The sequence below is a fragment of the Crocuta crocuta genome, unplaced genomic scaffold (genome assembly GCF_008692635.1).
Source record: "Crocuta crocuta isolate KB4526 unplaced genomic scaffold, BGI_CrCroc_1.0 scaffold369, whole genome shotgun sequence".
Classification (NCBI taxonomy): Eukaryota; Metazoa; Chordata; class Mammalia; order Carnivora; family Hyaenidae; genus Crocuta; species Crocuta crocuta.
The window spans coordinates 5,167,443-5,187,553 of record NW_027529441.1 but is presented as its reverse complement, the minus strand read 5'-3'; the positions used below and the strand labels follow the sequence as shown (position 1 = coordinate 5,187,553).

Here is a 20,111-nt window from a genome sequence, read left to right as displayed (position 1 = left end):
GAGTGATAACTCTGGGCCATTACTACCCTTGATCTGCCACTGCATTCATTTTTTTTCTTACTTTTTTTTTTCTTTTCTGCATCTTGTGATCTTTTCAGGATAAACACCTATGGCTTGTTTAATAAAAGAAAATTTCCAAAATCAAGCAGATTACAATCATTGAAAACTTAGAAATCACCATATATACTATACACATTTGGCTATCCCATTGGTTAAAACATGTAGTACTTAGTAAAACAGCTAACCTGCTTGAGACTCAGGTTATTCTCACACTGGCGAAGTACATCTTTCCCTTTTTCTATTCACTGTGACTAGAGCTGATAATTGAATGCTGAAATTTATTTCTCTTGTAGACCGGAATGTACAAGTAGTGCTTTGGCTGGGATTAAGTGCCGTGTGCAGCCTTGCCAAACACTGAACCCAGTGAACTGCGTATTTCTGTAAGCTATTTACAGTGAGCTTGGAATTTCATAAAACTAGAAGACAGTGCACCGGAGTCTACTCATTTATCTTCTTTTTACATGAACTTTTTAGTGTCCCAAGGGATCTTTGTGCTTTTAGAAGGATATGAGGCATGTAAGTCTGGTTTGGTTGGAGAAATTTGTCATTATTGCACTGTTCCTTATAGCAAAAATGTTCAAAATCTAACCATGGAACAGTCCGATTGTCAAGTTTGAAAGAAATGCCATCGCATCAGAGAGGTCTTTACAGACTATCCTATGAAGTAGCTACTCTTTGCTATTATTCCCTAGCTCACCCTTTTGTTTGTTTTTCTCATACAGCTACTGATGTGGTTTGAAGTGTTGGGGTTTGGAGACGATGGACGAGAAATAATTCTTGAGGCATCCTCGGTGCAAAAAGTTGGTTTTATTAAAGCATGAGGATAGGACGTGTTTGTGTGGGTGGATTGGCATCATCAGCTTAGGTGAAGACAGATGAAAAGGTCACAACAAGAAAACAGTGGGAAAACCCAGTCATCTTTTTTTTTTTTCAAGGGAAAAAAAAAAACCCACATCATGAATTTGCCACTGTTCAAAGCTAATCTATTTAGGTCCTAGTGTCCCTAACTTAAGAAGGCAGATAAGTGTTAAGAAGCAATTTTTTCTTAGTCTTAATTTTATGGGGATTGCTGAAATGTTCTGGTTAACAGTGCCCAAATAATGCCAGGTGCTTGGTGAGGGCTCAGACACACCTCACAGGAGGGTTGGGAAGAAGTCTGCCCAGCAGTCCTTCACAAACTGAGACTGTTGTNGTCACAACAAGAAAACAGTGGGAAAACCCAGTCATCTTTTTTTTTTCCAAGGGAAAAAAAAAACCCCACATCATGAATTTGCCACTGTTCAAAGCTAATCTATTTAGGTCCTAGTGTCCCTAACTTAAGAAGGCAGATAAGTGTTAAGAAGCAATTTTTTCTTAGTCTTAATTTTATGGGGATTGCTGAAATGTTCTGGTTAACAGTGCCCAAATAATGCCAGGTGCTTGGTGAGGGCTCAGACACACCTCACAGGAGGGTTGGGAAGAAGTCTGCCCAGCAGTCCTTGACAAACTGAGACTGTTGTTCTGCCCTTTTTTTTCCTCGAATTTCCACTTTTTGAACTAATTTGTCTCTTTTGGTCCTAATTTTTTATTTCTGGCCAGAACTCATGAACTGAGTACACTGACCTCCATCCAGAAACACTTCCATTTTCTCTGCTTGTGAGGACCTCCCGTGCCCGTAAAGGCCTGCCTTAGTCTGTTAGCGCTGCCAAAACAGAATGCCACCAGCTGGGGGGCTGAAATAGAGAAATTACTTTCTCACAGTTCTGGAGGCCAGACGTTTGATCACAGTGTCTGCAAGTTTGGCTTCTTCCAAGGGTCATTAAGGAAGAATCTGTTCCATGTCTCTCTCCTTGACCTGTAGATGGCCACCATCTCCCTATATCTTTACATCATCTTCTCTCTGAACATGTCTGTGTCCAAATTCCTCTTCTTATAAGGACACCAGTCAGACTGGATTGGAGCCACCTAAGGACCTCATTTCAACTTAATTCATCTTTAAAGTCTCTATCTTCAAATACAGTTATATTATGAGGTAGTGGGGTCAGGACCTAATTATATGAATTTGGCAGGGGTGCAAATCAACCCATAGCAGCCTGTCTCCAGCAGAGTCTGACCCTCACGATATTGTGTAACCAAGTCTTAAACACACCCTGTGATAGAATAAGGGCTGTGGCCCCATCAGCATGAGTTTTCCTAAGCCAGTGGGTCTGGGCTAACTAAGACTCTAAGACTGACATGTCTGTAGAGATGAGATTTTCTCAAATCCCTGTTGAGATTCCCAAATCTGCATGTTTGGTCTTTTCCATTGACTTCTGAATGTATGTTCCAGCTTCCTTATATCTTAGTCTGCATCGTGGTGACTGGATATACTGCTTAACTCTTAACAAATTTCTCTCCTTGCGATGGAGGTCTTTATCTTAGGTTAAGAACCAGAATCGGTATAGAGCTACTTCAGAAAAAAGCAAAAAGAAAAAGGTGTATTTTTAGTAAATTCTAAGGCATATCTCTCATTAAATACCAATGTCCCAGTACTACCAAGGATTGACTGAGGTCTTACACTTACATGGAAGAGTGACCAGACCTACCACTTACATGGTAACAAACGGCACTGCCTTCTAGAAACTTGCTGTTTGAACACCATTGTACGTGGCGTCGCTGCTCATATGCTAGTTAAACACTAGCAACTAACTGAGTCTCACTTCATCAACTCTCTATGCAATAATAAAACAATACTGATGGTAATACCATTTATTGAGTATTTACTAAATGTCAGTCATAACTCTAAAAGGTAAACACTACATCAATCCCTGTTTTTCAGGTAAGAAAAGTAAGTCTTAAGATGTCAGAGTAGATTATTTACTAGTTCTACAACTAGCAAATAGTTAACATAGTCTCTGAATTTGGGTGTGCCTGAAATTTAAGCACACTTTGCTCCACTGTTAACTCCTCCCCTAGCTTGCATCTGCAACCAAATGATCTCTCCTAACTCAGGCAGGCTAGTTTCTGGCATCTTTCCTGATCTTGCCAGACCATTTGGAATCCCAGCATGTCTTGAGGAAAAATGCATCTGTGACAGGACCCAGCTACTGGCTACTATAAAATGTGTATCCTTCAGCTTCTACTATTCTTTATGTTCTTGAATCTGGTTTGCTACTTGCCTGTGCCTTCCGTTTTAAGGGCCATCTTCCAAAACACCTACAAAATTGTCAAGGGGACAAAAATTTTCCTTTGCAAGATAATCAATGAGTATTTTGTGCTATCATCTAAAATGCTCCCAATAAAAAATAAATAAATAAATAAAATGCTCCCAATAGTCAACTGTTTGGAAAATCTGCCTCTTAATGCAGATGTGGTATCTGCGGCAGACATCTGCCCGATTTCAATATTGGTGATAGAAAAGCCTTTTTAAGTTTACACCTCATAATATCCAATTGCAGGAAAATGCTTCTTAGCAGTTTTCATAGAAGCTTGTCTTTTGCACAACAATAAAAGACCATTCTCCATTTCTGCGCAGCTATTTAACAAATTAAAATTCCCTTCTCAAGTTTGAGAGGACAAAAGAGTAGTTAAGGATATTTGGTTTGAGATAATTACTTACACTGTTCGGGAAAGCCAAAGTTGTTTCTTACATTGTAATAACCACTGCATTTTAAATAAGTAACAAGATGAGTCTCATCCTATGCATAGATAAATAGTTGTATGAAAATCAAAACTTTTTAAATGGAATTACATTTTAAACATACAATTTCCATGAATTACTTACAGGCTTTTTTATAGTAGAATGTTTGTTTTGTATAAACAATTGCTCAATACTCACTAATATGAATTCAGTTACTTAATTATGGTATTGAATTTGTTTTTAAAAAGAACATATGTAGTACACACACAAAGCAGATACAAAGTACACATATTTGTAACAATTTCAGAAAGAAAAGAAACCATGCATATTTCTAAAAGACACTGATATTTCTAAAATTGTAAATATAATGTTTGACATTTGAAAAGGAAGTGTATTAAATCATAGGAAACAATATATTATTCTGGTTTAAGGTGGGCAAAGGTTAGCAACCATAAAAGAAGAAAGCAGAAAACAGAGCTTCTTGATTTTAGTTAAGAAGTTATACTTTTAGTGCAACATTTCTATGTTCACTTGTTCAACTTGTTTCTCAGAAAGTCTTATCTGAAGAATTTTGTCCTCTGTCACATGCCATCCTATTCCATAGGTGTTCCTGTTGAAGTAACTTCAAACCTTTTCCTTAGTCAGTGAACTAAAAGTTAAGTGTCATACTCCCCTTTACAATGGACTCAAACCAATCTTTTCTTATGAGCTAAAACTAAAACTTAGAATACTATATCCTGCTAATAGGGCTCCTGTTGTTTACATAAATGAAGAGGTGACGAATAAATATATTCTTGTTACCACAGTAAATCTCTCTTTTAAATTATTAAATGAGTCTGATTTTAATGGTCAAATCAGATAAAAAATAATCAAAACTTCTTTTACATCTGAAAAACATGAAGCAAACATACACTTTTATTTTTAATTGTTGTTAACTGGCTAGAAGTTACACATGATATTGTCTTAATTTTATTATAATGGGGAGTTGCATTCATTTTAATCCACATACAATGTACTGGAATGGTGGCCACCCAAAAGATATGTTCACATCCTAATTGTAGAACCTATGAATATGACCTTATTTGGAAAAGTGTCTTGGAAGATGTAATTAAGTTAAAGGTCTCTAGATAAGATCATTGTAAGTTATCTGGGTGAGCTTAAATCCAATGACAGGTGTTCTTGTAGCAGAAGAAAATACGCAGAGTTCCGGAGAAGGCCAATGGAAGACAAAAGCAGAGATGGGAGCGACCCAGGCCACAAGTCAAGGACCATTTGCAACCACTGGAAGCTGGAAGAGACAAGGCAGTCTTCTCTCCTGGAGACTTTTGAGGGAGTACAGCCCTACTGACATCTGGATTTTGGCTCCTGCTCTCCAGAATAAATTTCTATTGTTTTAAGCCATCAAGTTCGTGGTAATTTACTATGGCAGCTAAAGAAACCAATACACACATCATACAGGCAGAGAACAAGAGGCTGTAGAAAACAAATAACCCATTGTTGTTGGTTCTTCATGCTGGGCAAGAAGGAAGAAAACAAGCTATCAGGTATGTTCATCTCGTGCTCTCCACTGAAAGAACTCTGATAAGTCAGTCTTTCACCTACTTCTACTAACAAGATGTAAAATCTTTAGTTATTAATTTTTACTGATGTATAGCACACACTTTATAAAGTACAGAAATCTCAAGTGATCAAGTTTTACATGTATGTTTATGTATTAATGTGTTTTGAATTTCTACACACACACACACACATACACACAAAGACAAGTTGTGTAACTATAGTCACTACCCACATGAAGGCACAGAACATTTCCAGCACACCAAAAGGCTCCATTTTTCCCCTATCCCATTAAAACCCACCTATCTAAAATTCCTTCCTAGACTACAGATGCTGGAGTGGATGTGGAGAAATAGGCACCCTCTTGCACTGTTGGTGGGAATGTAAACTGGTGCAGCCCCTCTGGAAAACAGTGTGGAGATTCCTCAAAAAATTAACAATAGAACTCCCCTATGACTCAGCAATAGCACTGCTAGGAATTTACTCAAGGGATACAGGAGTGCTGACGCATAGGGGCACATGTACCTCAATGTTCATAGCAGCACTTTCAACAATAGCCAAATCATGGAAAGGGCCTAAATGTCCATCAACTGATGAATGGATCAAGAAGATATGGTTTATATATACAATAGAATGCTACATGGCAATGAGAAAATAATGAAATCTGGCCATTTGTAGCAACGTGAATGGAACTTGAGGGTGTTATGCTAAGTGAAATAAGTCAGGCAGAGAAAAACACATACCATATGTTTTCACTCATATGCGGAACAAGAGAAACTTAACAGAGGACCATAGGGAAAGGGAAGGGAAAAAAAATAGTTAAGGAGAGGGAGGGAGGCAAACCATGAGAGACTCTTAAATACTGAGAACAAACTGAAGGTTGATGGGGGGTGGGAGAGAGGGGAAAATGAGTGATGGGCATGGAGAAGGGCACTTGTTGGGATGAGCACTGGGTGTTATATGGAAACCAACTTGACAATAAACTATAATAAGAAAATAATAAATGAAAAACAAACAAATAAATAAATAAATAAAATTCCCTCCTAAAACAAATATACTGACTTTTTTCAAGACTGATTATTTTATGAATTATTACTTTTTATAGAAAGGTTTTATTTTAAAATTTTTTATAAAAATTTTATAAAAACACAGGCTGTCCTTTTTTCTGAGTCATTTTGCTTGTAATTATACCCATAAAAATCATTCATAGTCATTGTATTAAGCAATAGTTCTTTTTCTTTTTAGCTACTAGGCAAGTGAATAGTCCACAAAAATATTGATTTATTCTACTATTAATGAGCGTTTAAGTTCTTACTTTTTGATGATCATGAAGAGAGTTGTTAAGAATTCTTGTGTTGTTTTTTAGTAGACATACTCATTCATTTCCCTTGGGAATATATGTAAGAGTGGAATTACTGGCCACAGTAGGCATGTATTTAGTTTTAATAGTTACTATCAAGTACCATTCCAAAGTTATTGGAAAATTATCAATTTATACTCCCACCATCAGGGTATGAGAATTTCACTTGTCCTACATCCTTTCGAATACTTAGAATTATTAGCCTTTTTAGTATTTTCCATTTAGGTAGGCGGTTAGAGGTATCTTATTTTGGATTTTAATTTGCACTTTCCTATTGAGTAATGACGCTGAGCATCTTTTCATGTGCTTATTGGCTATTTTGATATCCTCTTTCAGAAAATGCTTTCTTAAGTCTTTTGCTCATTAATTTTTGCCTTTTTTCATTGAAAATACCTTTCTATTTTGACTTGGGCAAATCAGGAGCAGAAATAATCACTCGTTTATGGTCAGAATTTAATTTTTCTGTGCACTGAAATTAAATCCTCAGAGAGCTTTATACCTTGATGCATTTTGAGTTCATCTTTATATACATTGTAGATTTTGACTCTGGTTCTTCAGTTTTTCCATCTTAATTGTAGTCCCCCAAATAATTTTTGAACATAAAGCCATTGTTATATTGTCTGTTATCAGGATGCACAATCTTTGGGATACATATATAAATTCTATATCTTTATAGATTGATGGTTTGTCAAATATCAATTCACATGAATGCAATTACTGTATTGTTAATATGATAGTAATATCTGTAGTAATATATTAACATAATATTAATTAGCTAATATGTATGGTAATAATATTAATAATAGTGATTAATGAGAGAATAAATGATTAATATGAAGTTGAACACCCCAGATTAGTCTTGGAGCCCCCCAACTACTCAGATTTGTATTTTTCATTCAGCTGTATTTTGTGGTCTCTGTAGAGACTGTTCGAGTTGTTCTCAATTTTTTTAGCTCATCATAAATGCTATTATAGAATAAAACCATTGTAAGTGATAAGAGAATAAACTTTTTCAGTTGTTAGAATATCATGGAGTGTATTTATGCCCCGGGGCCAACAGACCTATCTACGGGGTAAAATAATGCATTTAGAACCTTTTGTATTAAATATTATAAAAAATAAATCCCTGAGGAATAAATAATTTGCTTTTAATATTAAAATGCTCTATCATCCTAATTAAAAAAGTTGATACTAAAAACCTAAAGCTAAGATTTGCTTAGCTTCTAGGTTTTTTGCCTGGTTTTGTTGTTTTAATGGAGAGAAAAAGAGAAATTGCCTAATGTTGGCTTAAGCATATGGCCTTATCTTAGGAACAGTCATAAGGTTTTAATAGAAAGTATAGAACATTAAAATTGAGATTTTAGGTGCTACTTTCTTGGGCTTGAATAGAGGACAGAACAATTGCACAGTGGTTTTATGAGCACTCCTGATGTGTAATATTTATTTTTATTTGCTCTTCATTTATATTTAGTGCATGTTGTAAAACTGCATAAGGCTATCAAGTAACTTTAGAAGTTATAATGGGAAACAGCTCTTAATGAGGATTTTTTTTTAAGATTCACTTTGAAGTGTGTTAAAGACATATTCAGCTGAGTAGAGCAGCCTCTGTGCATCATAGATTTAATTCATACACATAAAACCTTTCCATGTGCTTGCAGAAATAACACAAAAATCAATAACCTGAAAGGAGCTGGAAGAATGAAAATACATGGTGGACAAGGCTTTTTGGTTTTTTTTGGTATGGGACAAGAGAAGGGACATTTAAAGCTCAGTGACAGATTAATATGGCCTGCTTTACATTTGCCTGCTATATTACCAGCATTTGCATCTATTTCCAGAATTTTAATCAAAGCCACTGAAGGAGAAAAGTGGGCATTCAGATAAATGAACCTGGTGGAAGACTTAAGACCTTCAGCAAAAACAGTATATTTTCAATGGCCTGTTCTTTCTCTTTCTAAGGATCTCATCTTTGAGTTTTGTTGGACAACTACATACAGAGCCGGTGAAGTTCTGATAAATAATGATCACATCATGATACCAAGAAAATTGCCTTATTTTTTGCCTTTAAGAATGTTAGAATATAAAACAACAGAGCACTGGTCCTTGATATGCTTGCCGTTTTAAGAGTACATAGTGGAAATCACCCTGGACATTCAAAAGTAATGTGTGGACCTCATGGATATTTGCACGTGAAATGTTAAAAAAAAAGGATGGTCTTGAAGGAAGTCGTTGTTCCCACTGATGTTGTGGGCTGAGGACAGTTGGTCTGGCGGCTGTGTGAGTGCCCTCCACCTTAATCACAGCTCCATGTGTCCTTTCCAGAGCTTTGCAGAAAATGTTAGAGGTATCAAGAGGGCTGGGAAGATAAAGCAGGACCTTTCTTTGGTCAAGGCTAAACAGCAGGAGCAAACTCAAATGCCCACAGGGATGGGGCAGGCTGAGTTTAACTACTCTAATGGAGCGACAGAAAGCAAATAACAGACCTCAGAGCTAAGAAGCAGTTGTGACCATGGGAAACCAGAAAGCTCATGCTTGGTTTAAAGGGCATCTATTACCCAACTCCAGTCAATTGCATGAAGGTCTACGGTTGCAGTTGATAACTGTATTTTGGAGCTAGAATCACCATAACTTTCCCTATAGATAAAATTAGGACTGAATTCATGAAACCCCAGGGGATTTTGTTCTTGTTAAAAACAATGTTATCGCTTTATTGATCAATCATCTGGGTAAAATAGCCACAGTTTTCAGTGTGGTAAACGTACTGTCAAACCTGAGATCATAAAGCTAGTGTTTTTCATTAACATCACAGCCTTCGTTTGAATGTATTGGTTGGAACACAGTAATCGAAGGAGTACCCACTCTGAGTCACGTAACTGGAAGAGTTATAAAGAAGGAGAATATGTATTATCTATCTTCACAGTCTAGCAAAGGCTTGGATGGATACAATTTAAATGCAGTCAGAAAATAAAGGTTATGTAATATAACATGTTTTCCTCAATGATAAATTATTTCATACTTTGAACAAACTGATTTCAATATATATTTTGGTTTCTGACTATGTAACAGTTCTAAACAACCAAGTGTATTTTCTCTTAATTGTAACTCTTGAATTTCTAATTTTTTCTGTACTGTCATTGTGAAATTATAATATTGACTTCATTTATGCACAGTGCTGGAATGCTTACTTATTGAAAAGCCTTTGGATTAGAAGGAGATTTCATTAGCACTTTCAAGGAAAGTATAAAAACATTTTTTTAGTGTAAGATAAACAAAAAAGATTTCAGGAGCTAAATGTACTCATTCTTCATATATATATTTTTTTCAGTCATTTCCTTTCCCTGGCTCTGAAGCAAGTAGAAATGAACATCTCTTATTTCTGGTCTTGACACCAGTTCTGACTAGGGTGGGGTGGCAGTTTTAGTTCTCCTGGGTACTGTGGTGAATATAGTTATTACAGACACTATTCTGGTCATCTTTGTGCTTGAATAACCTGTGCATCCTTCTAGTCCAGATCGAGGGTTAGGTTTGCATCTCTGTGTCTTTAGCACTTCTGTCTCCTGTAGTGCCTGGAACCCAAACCTGAATTCCAATCTGTGAGGCCAAGGCCCTGATGTTTCATTCATGATACTATAGTAGCCTTCCTCTACTACTAACTACTTGATTTTTATCCCTCACTGAGCATTATTGGGAACAAATGTTGTCACTAATGCTCCTCTTGGTCCATCTCATGCTTTGGATTGGACCTTCTTGAAAAGTCATGTACGTGCCAACCAGGCCAACTTCTCTACGTGACCCTGAACAAAATACATTAATTAGTTTGTTGTGATTGGTTTGTTGTGTCTACAACAGAGTTGAATATTCAGTTGTCTCAGATGTGGACTTCTCCTCTTCTCCTGTCCAGGTAATGATGAGGTCCTTGTGTTTTGTGGTGGAGCCTGAGGATCAGCAATATTTGCATGACCAGTCTGGAGTTTTTAAAGTTCTTTAGTATCAGAATTTGAATCGTAGAACTACTAGCCAGGTGTCCTTTCCAGAACATCATGCAGTCTCACTTCCATAAGACTGTATTAGAGAAATGACCAGGATCACAAGGTCAAATTACTTGGCAAGGCATTTTTTCCTTTGCTTAATATCAATATGGTCTGTAGTGATGGCATATGCACCTATGGAATTAATTTTGCAGTCAAATGCTCTACCCCTGAGCTATACCCCCTAGAGAATTAATCTTGGATTTTTACTTTATTTTTTAAAATATTTATTTATTTTGAGAGAGAGAAAGAGTGCACACAAGCAGGAAGGGGGCTGAGAAAGAGTGCAAGAGAGAATCCCAAGCAGGTTCTCCACTGTCAGTGCAGAGCCTGATGTGGGGCTCGATCTCACAAACTGTGAGATCATGACCTGAGCCGAAATCAAGAGTCAGGTGGTTCACCTACTGAGCCACCTAGGCTCCCCTCATTTCAGATTTTTAAAAATGGAAGATATGAGTCCTGGTTTTAATTGCCTCCTTGTCAGTAAAGTGTTTCCATACAGAAAATCTCAAGTCAATACCCATTTGCTGCACGTATCACCATTTTGGAGCTTGTCAGTATTTTGCACACTGGAGTCATTACAGTTGGACTCACATTTCTTATTTCTTTTTTGTTCCTTTTCACACAACACCTAGGTCTCATAACAAGATGGTCATTAAAGACTCTGAAGCATGAATTGAAATTTGTCCAAATTTTTATTACAGCTTTCACTGAGAGGGGAAAAAATGGAAAGTATAAAAAATAGGGGGCTTTTGCCTCGAAGTTAAAATTTGGAGGGCCTTAGCCTTATAGCACTGCTTTTCTCTATTTTAAATAACCTATAATAAGACTGAGTTAGAAAATGAGCCCTTCTCTGGCACACAGGGGGAGTAATTGGAGTGATTAACTAGAGGCATTTTCCTTGGATCTTATTCTTGGCTCCAATACTGATTTTATTGGATTCCCTTCCTAAGCCACCATCATCTGTGTTGTGAACATACATCAGCTCGCTGTAGCTAGGCAGCTATGAAATGCAGCATAGTATCTCCTCTGCTGAGGACCTTTTCAAACCTCTTATTTTATAGTCTTATGACTTTTGGACACAAACATTCCACACTCCCTGGAAGTTACAGTTTCTCGTTTTCAGTTTCAGACTTGGGTGATCTCCTTCCTACGCACACAATTATGTTCCACATTCTGAAGATTATTGAGTGTACTGCCAACTGGTCTTTAATATACATTCTTCAAATCCCATTTTTGCTTGAATAATGCCATCTCTATCTTCAGCATGTATCAATGACTGGAATAACAAAAGATGTCTGCCTTAAAAATAAGTTATATTTGAAAGGTGCTTAATGCTGTGCATATACTGTGAGCTGACATTTTAAGAATGTAGTACCTTTACTTATATGCACATAAGTGAACATTTGTGAAATTAGATTTATTGGTGAGGCTAGGATGGATTATGCTGCAGCAACAAATTAGCCCTGCCATCCAGTTTAAGACGTGCAACATAGGTTAAGGACGGGAAGGGGTTATGTAATAATTACACAAAGACAGTTAAGGCTTAGGCAGTTCTCCATGCTAGCTTTTTTCTGTGATGACTCAGAAAGCCAGGCCAATTGCTTCTTGTAGTACCTGCATTTCAACATATGACTTCCACAGTTGCTTCTTAAAGGGAAGACAAGCTCTTGAAGGCCACAGTCTGGAAGTGACCTGCAGTACTTCTGCTTAAATTCCATTGCTTAGCACAGGGTTTCTCCACTTTGACTTTTGGCATTTGGGGCTGAATAATTGTTTGTCGTTGGTGGGCTGTCCTGTGCTTGGTAGAGTCCCAGCTTCTCTGGGCCCTTCGTACTAGATGCCAGTTGCACTGCCTGAAGCCATGATCACTAAAGGTATCTTCAGACCTTACTAGATGTTCCCTGGTGATTGGGGGAGGTCGGGGAGAAAATTGCTCTTGGTTCAAAACCACTGAACTGTGGTTAGTCCTTTAGCTGAAACTGTGGGACTACTTGGGGAAAGAAGTCTTCTTGTGTTTATAGGTAGGAAGAGAACCAGATATGGACATTGCAGTAGTACTCTGTGATACATTAGTTAACAGAAATAGAGAAGTTTCATCCTTTTACTATGTATCTAAACGTATGTGAAAATGTTGATGTATTTTAATTTTAACATAAAGCGAACAATATTGCATGTCCAAAGTAAACTTAACAATTTGAAGGCTAAGTAAATTGACTAAACTAAAAAAGGAGGATTTATAGTGAAAATACATTGAAAGAATTATTAAAGGAAATGGAAATTATAAGTATTGTATTCGATGATTGTATTTGGTTTGATGTATTTGATTGATTTGTTGTACAAAGGCTTAAAACAAACATTAGCTATGATGTAATTATGAGTGTTAGAGAGAACAAATTAATGTGGCTGTGAAAACTTATCTAGCCTCTAGGAGCATATGTTTAATGTTGAAAATGATTTTTTTATTAGACATTAAAATAGTCATTTCTGGAATAGACTAATTTAATGTATACGTGTTCACACGTGTTGGCTTTGGTAATTTGCTGTAGAAATGTGTTGCTAAATGTATGTATTAGTCATGGAATAAACAGTGTTAGTCATGGGGTAATTAGAAAGCTTCTAGACTTAGGTATAGAAACCTGGTGGAACCATCTTCTGGGAGAGATAGAAAGATAGAAAGAGAGACAGAGGAGAGAGAAAGAGAGATATAGATTTATTAGAATTAGGCTTTGTTGTACAAAGGTTTTGTTTGCTGTTCATGTTATATTCTGATGTGGTTGTGTTCTCTATACCTTCTCATTCTGGGACCTGGGCTGAAAGAGCAGCCCCTGTCTCAGTCCTGTGGAAGAAGAAAAAAATAATCATACAATCAGTTTCTGTGTGGTTGTATCACAAATTACTTCTGCTCGTATCTTATCATTTTAATCAAGCTGCGTACCCAGTCTTCCCCCAAGGAGACATTTTGCACATGACATGACCATAGGAAGACACAGAGTCTTTTTACAGAAGGACAACAGATCACTGTGAACACTAGTAGAATCTACCACAGATGCTGAGATGGATCACCGAAGATGGGGGCAGACATAGAATTGGGGGCACAGCTGTGACAATCTATGCTTCTTTCTGTTTTAGCTACATTCTTTCCAACTATGGAAAGTAGGAGGAAGTCAACAGCAGTCCTAGGTATACATCCCTCCAGTTAGCAACAAAAAGCAGAAGGACTTCTCCCCAGGGCTTAGTCTTGACTATCCCTGATGGGTCAATTTGTGAGAAGGAGTTCTTGCTTTACAGTAAGATGACTGACTGGCCATGCCCATGTGTCCACTCTATGTGGTTGAAAGAAAAGGACTGAGATTTCAACCCTTCTACAATCATATCTTGAGTGAAGAGGTACGTTTCCCTAAAGGAGGTCACAGAATGCTTTTGCCAGAAGCAGGTAAAGGTGCTGTGAAGACTGGAAAATACATTCTCTGTGCATAAACATGGCATCACTGAAATGTAGACCAGAGTATAAAGAAACAAAATTAAAAATGAATTTTTTCATCTATATTCAAGGTTTTGTTCCCGAAGTCCCATAGTTAAAAACTTTTTTTTACCCTAACCAAGGGGTAAATGTTGTAGAAGAGCTCTAACATCATTTGGGGGAAAAATAATTCCCCCAATTTTCCTTATAAACTTTCAAGTAAGGATCCAGAATAATAAAAGCTTATTACTCCATTAAAGTAATATTGTTAACTGACAGAGAAGATAAACCTGCTTTACTCTTGTTCCCAGTTATTATTGATTTTTTTCAGAAACTCTTTTGTTGTACTGAGATGCCTTAATGTAAAGAGTTGAAAAAAAAGATCAGTGAACCAAGTTATATATTATAGCCATTTCTAAACATGTTGGCGATAAAGAGGAGCTCAGATTATAGTCATTGACTTTGAAGTGTTAGCAGGTTAGATGTGGAGATGGAAGCAGTCACGTGACGAGATAAGAGCCCAAGGTTCTGTCTGACAAACACCAGAAGGATAGAGACAATGAGCCTTTCACAGCCAGGGCTGTTTCAGTCATTGGCCAAGGTAGTGTAGGAAAATGAGATTCCTGAGATTACAGGGGCAAAGTGGGCAGTTGGAGATCATTTAGTATAGTCCTCATTGTGGTACAGGCTCAGTTTCCAGGGAGCATATCTGTCTAGGCAGGCAAGTGGGCTGTGGTGCTTGAAGGATTTGGCAACAGGTTCTGAAAATTTCACTTTTCATATTAGGACATTGGTTCTTACCCCAGAGTGCTTTGGCCCCCTAGAGAACATTTGGTGATGTCTGGAGACAATTTTAGTTGTCATACCAAAATGGATGGTGGTGCTACTGATATCTAGTGGGTAGACACCACAGATGCACTGGACAGCCCTTCACAACAAAGAATGGTCCAGCCCAAGATATCAGTAGTGTTAAAGTTGGGAAACCTTCCAATTAGGAAGTTCTGTGGGGAAGAGGGCCGATCTAGACTAGGGTAAAATGTAAATTAAAAAAGAAATGTATGTCAGAGTCATCATAAAGAATGAACCTGAGGGGGTATGTGCTTGATTGGGTGGAGCCCACAAAAGACTTGCCCTGGATCTCCTTATCTTCATTTCTTGCATTTCAATTTTGGGCCATCGTTAGTCATCCTTTCCTTGACAGAATCCTAACAAGCCTATTAGAGTTGGAAGGAACCTTAGAGGTAACCTAGATCCTGGGTCAGAAAAACTCTGATGTCGGGGCTCCTGGGTGGCTCAGTCGGTTAAGCGTCTGACTTCGGCTCAGGTCATCATCACACGGTTCGTGGGTTCAAGCCCTGCATCGGGCTCTGTGCTGACAGCTCAGAGCCTGGAGCCTACTTCAGATTCTGTGTCTCCCTCTCTCTCTGCCCCATCCTCTGCTCATGCTGTCTCTCTCTCTCAGAAATAAATAAAACATTAAAAAAATTAAACAACAACAACAACACCCTAGTAACCATGAGCATACCTACTACCCAGATCTTGGTTTCTTTTAAAAATTTTTTAAAGAGGGAGAGAGCTTGAGCAGGGGGAGGGGAAGAGAAAGTGAGAATCCCAAGAAGGCTCCATGCTGTCAGTGCAGAGCCTGAGGCAGGGCTTTATCCTATGAACCAGGAGATCATGACCTGAGCTGAAATCAAGAGGCAGTAGCTTAACTGACTAAGCCACTTAGACACCCTCCAAATCTTGGTTTCTTTTTTCTTTCTTGTTTTTTTAAATATAATTTTATTGTCAAGTTAGCTAACATACAGTGTATACAGTGTGCTTCTTGGCTTCGGGGGTAGATTCCCATGATTCATCGCTTACATACAATACCCAGTGATCATCCCAACAAGTGCCCTCCTCAATGCCCATCACCCATTCCCTCCCACCCCCACCTCCCGTCAATCCTCAGTTTGTTCCCTGTATTTAAGAGTGTCTTATGGTTTGCCTCCCTCTCTGTTTGAAACTATTTTTCCCCTTCCCTTCCCCCAAGGTCTTCTGTTAAGTTTCTCAAGTCCCACATATGAGTGAAAACAATATGATATCTGTCTTTTCTCTACCTGACTTATTTCCTGTAGTGTAATACCCTCCAGTTCCATCCACATTACTGAAAATGGCAAGATTTCATTCTTTCTCATTGCCAAGTAGTATTTCAATGTATATATAAACCACATCTTCTTTATCCATTCATCAGTTGATGGACATTTCAGCTCTTTCTGTAATTTGGCTGTTGTTGAAAGCATTGCTATAAACATTGGGGTACATGTGCCCCTATGCATCAGCACTCCTGTATTCTTGGATAAATTCTAGTAGTGCTATTGCTGGGTTGTAGGGTAGTTATATTTTTGATTTTTTGAGGAACCTCCACACTGTTTTCCAGAGCGGCTGCACCAGTTTGCATTCCCACCAACAGTGCAAGAGGGTTCCCGTTTCTCCACATCCTCATCAACATCTGTTGTTTCCTGAGTTGTTAATTTTAGCCATTCTGACTGGTGTAAGGAGATCTTGGTTTCTAATACTATTTTCCAATAAAGGGAATCAGGGCCCTTGGAGAACTGGATGATTCTTGGATTGGGACAGGAGATACAAAATATGAGTCATGAGCATCTTTTAGTATCAGAAAGTAAGAAATTGCTAAAAAATTTAAAAACTATATTGGGGGGGTATGTCAAAAGAGAACTGGATCCAACTGCAAAAACTTCAAATAGTAGACACAAAACAATTTGAGCAATAAAATCAATTAAGTAGTATTGGATTATAATCCAAATTATAAAATAACTATCCATTAGTCCATATTGATATAAATAAATGACTGAATACATTTGAAAGGCAGAGAAGAGACAAATCTGCCATGCTGAAGAATTCCAAATAATTTATGTAGATATTCCACTTTGAGGACCAGAAACATAACTAACCACTCCTTAAGAGAGGGCTACACAGAGTACTTCCCTGCAATGTAGTCAGCATAAAACAGTGGAAAAACCTAGCAAAAACTACTTCAGCCAGGTGATCAGGTCAATATCAACAGTCATAAGTTAGGTTGATTGTATATACCCTTGATATGATTTGATGAAAATGGCACTTTATTCTGTGATCTTCCTCCAAAAAGCCCATAACACAAGTCTATTTATGAGAAACACATCAGATGTATTCTAACAGATAAGCGTCCTGCAAAATACCTGACCAGTACTCCTCAAAAATGTCAAAGTCATTGAAAACAAAGAAAAGTCTAAGAAACTGTCACAGCTCACAGGAGCCTAAGGAGACATGATGACTAGATGTAATGTAATATCTGAACGGGATCCTGGAACAGAAAAAAGACATTAGGCAACAAGAAAGAAAATTCAAATAAACTAAGGATTTCAGTTAATAATGGTCTATCCGTCTTGGTTTCTTACTTATGATGAACGTACCATGACTGATATAAAATGTAATAACGGGAAGCAGTGTGCAGGGGATATGTGAGAACTTTGTACTATCTTGTCAATTCTTCTGTAAATCTACAACTGTTCAAAAAAAATGAAGTCTATTGTTCCCTGTATTTAAGAGCGTCTTATGGTTTGCCTCCCTCTCTGTTTGAAACTATTTTTCTAATTTTGAATTAATTGTTAAAAAATAATGGATTTGGCTTGCAGTGGAACCTGGTCCATAGACCCCCCAATGTGTAACCCCTAGTCTGGTCAACCATCCTTTATTTTGTGGATACTATGCTCTGATAAATTTGAAAGGCTTACCAAAGCCACACAACTATCAATGTCAAAGTCACTTCTGGGGTCGTGATCTTCCCTCTCTAAGCAGCCCCTGCCATGGGCACCATGCTGTGCTGGTGAAAGCAGCAGGAAGTAGTGACCAGAACAGTTCATCTTCGCTCTTTGTTTTTAGATATATGTCACTACACCAACCATGAAACTTATTACATAAGAAAAACAAACATAAGGAAACAGAATTCTAAGCATAGCTCAGTTATTAGAAATACAATGTCAACATTTGCCAAACATTTTTTTAAGAAACAAAGGAGTAACGTAGTTCTTTATCTTGTCATGAAGTTCACAGGAACTAAAATCAGTGAATAAAGATGAGTAGCCTTGTGGGGCTTTTTTAAAAAAATATTTATTTCTGAGAGAGAGAGAGAGACAGCGTGAGCAGGGGAGAGTCAGAGAGAGAGGGAGACACAGAATCTGAAGCAGGCTCCAGGCTCTGAGCTAGCTGTCAGCATAGAGCCCGACATGGGGCTCGAACCCATGAACCATGAGATCATGCCCTGAGCCGAAGTCGGACGCTTAACCAACTGACCCACCCAGGCGCTCCTCTTTCTTTTTTTTTTTTTTTAACGTTGGTAATAAAGATAAAATATATGAAAAATACAGGGATTTATAAAACTCTGAAATTGTTTGAATGATACAAGATGAAATATTTAAGTAGGAATCAAAATCAGGCTAATTCCTAACTCAGCCAAGCTGTAATTTTCATGACTATGGACATGACAGAACCTAATGATGAAATTAGAAAAATACCGTTATAGTTGAATACTTTGATGTTATTAATGCATGTTAGCTGAATTGATATTCTTGTAAATGAGCAATGAGCATGGCATATGAACATAAAATAGATTCTTTAGAAGTGTTATTAATCTTTTAACATGGGAATATTCTACATTAATCATCAATTTGAAAATTGACTATTTTTATTTTGAAAAATGGGTTATAATTTTACAGACTTTCAAAAGTCAATTATTGATTTTATAAAGGCATACCTAATGGAAAGGAAATGTGTTTTTTCTTTCATCATCAAATTAAACCCTTGGAATTTGACAAACTGGTCCAAGTTTCCATCTTCTTTCTCATGTGTTAAAAATTGGTAATATTTTTGAGCACTTGCTCTGGATTATTTTATTTAATCCATAATAGAATCCTCAGAGGAGGAATTATTGTTTTACAACTTTGAAGATGCAGACACTGAAGGTGACATAGCTACCTACTATGAGGTAAAACTGGGGTTTCTCATGTCCTTTCCCTCTATGTTCTACTGGCATACATTAGTTTACAAGAATAAAAACTGATTGTGTCTTATCTACCTAAAAGCCTGCATAGGCTTCCCATTCCTATTAAGACCAAGACTCAGGGAAGTCTTCTTCTGTGAACTGTTTGCCACCCATCACCATTATCCAGAAGAAATCAGATAGCCTTATCCTATGTTCCCATACAACAATATCCCTATATGATAAATATCTTGTTATTTTTATTTTATAGCACTTATCACAAATCCAGTTATATGTTATCTTTGTTTTATTTATCTGTTTAATAGTTTTTATCCCAGAGTCTCAGAACAGAGACCATACAACTTATTGTTACCTCCCCAGCATCTAGAATAGTCTCTGGGATATAATAGATACTGAAGAATATTTACTGGAAGAATGAATGGTAAAGTGAAATTTATTTTAATAGGACAGCATAACATTTAAATAGAGCACCTTGGACTCCTACTCCATGTGAGGGACTATTTTATATAGTAAGACTCTCTGTTACTCCTCAGAATTAAATGCCCTTTGATAAAGTACTAGATTGAATTGTTCTGGACTGAAGATTTTTCTTCATTCAATAATATGAAAGTGGGGCATAAGTATATCAAAGTTTACTATACACATTCTGTATTTACTGGATTCTTCTGGCATTACCACATCAAGAAAATCTAATTGTTCTAATCTTTGACCTTACTATTTTATATACACATACAAATATATTATATACATATACAAATATATACATACATATATATTTGAAACTATATACAAGTATGTATGTATTGTATATTATATGTATGGCATATATATGTTATATACAATATACATTATATACATGCACATTATGTGGACTTTGAAATATGCATATATATTGAAAATATATACATATATATTTTTAAATTTCCATAATAAAAAAGAAAGTATAGATACATATACATATCTATATATCTACATATACACATGCAGAGGAATAAATAAACCATGTT

The 20,111-nt window shown here is 37.0% G+C and overlaps 1 long non-coding RNA gene across 1 annotated transcript in view; it reads left to right on the top strand.

Moving 5' to 3' along the window:
* Positions 1–12,890, top strand: part of LOC144228398 (uncharacterized) — a 129,427-nt gene extending 116,537 nt beyond the window's left edge. The window contains exons 3-4 of the long non-coding RNA XR_013334177.1: positions 4,844–5,202; positions 8,234–12,890. This is a non-coding gene — a long non-coding RNA (uncharacterized LOC144228398). The remainder of the gene's footprint in view (positions 1–4,843; positions 5,203–8,233) is intronic.
* Positions 12,891–20,111: the final 7,221 nt, after the last annotated feature.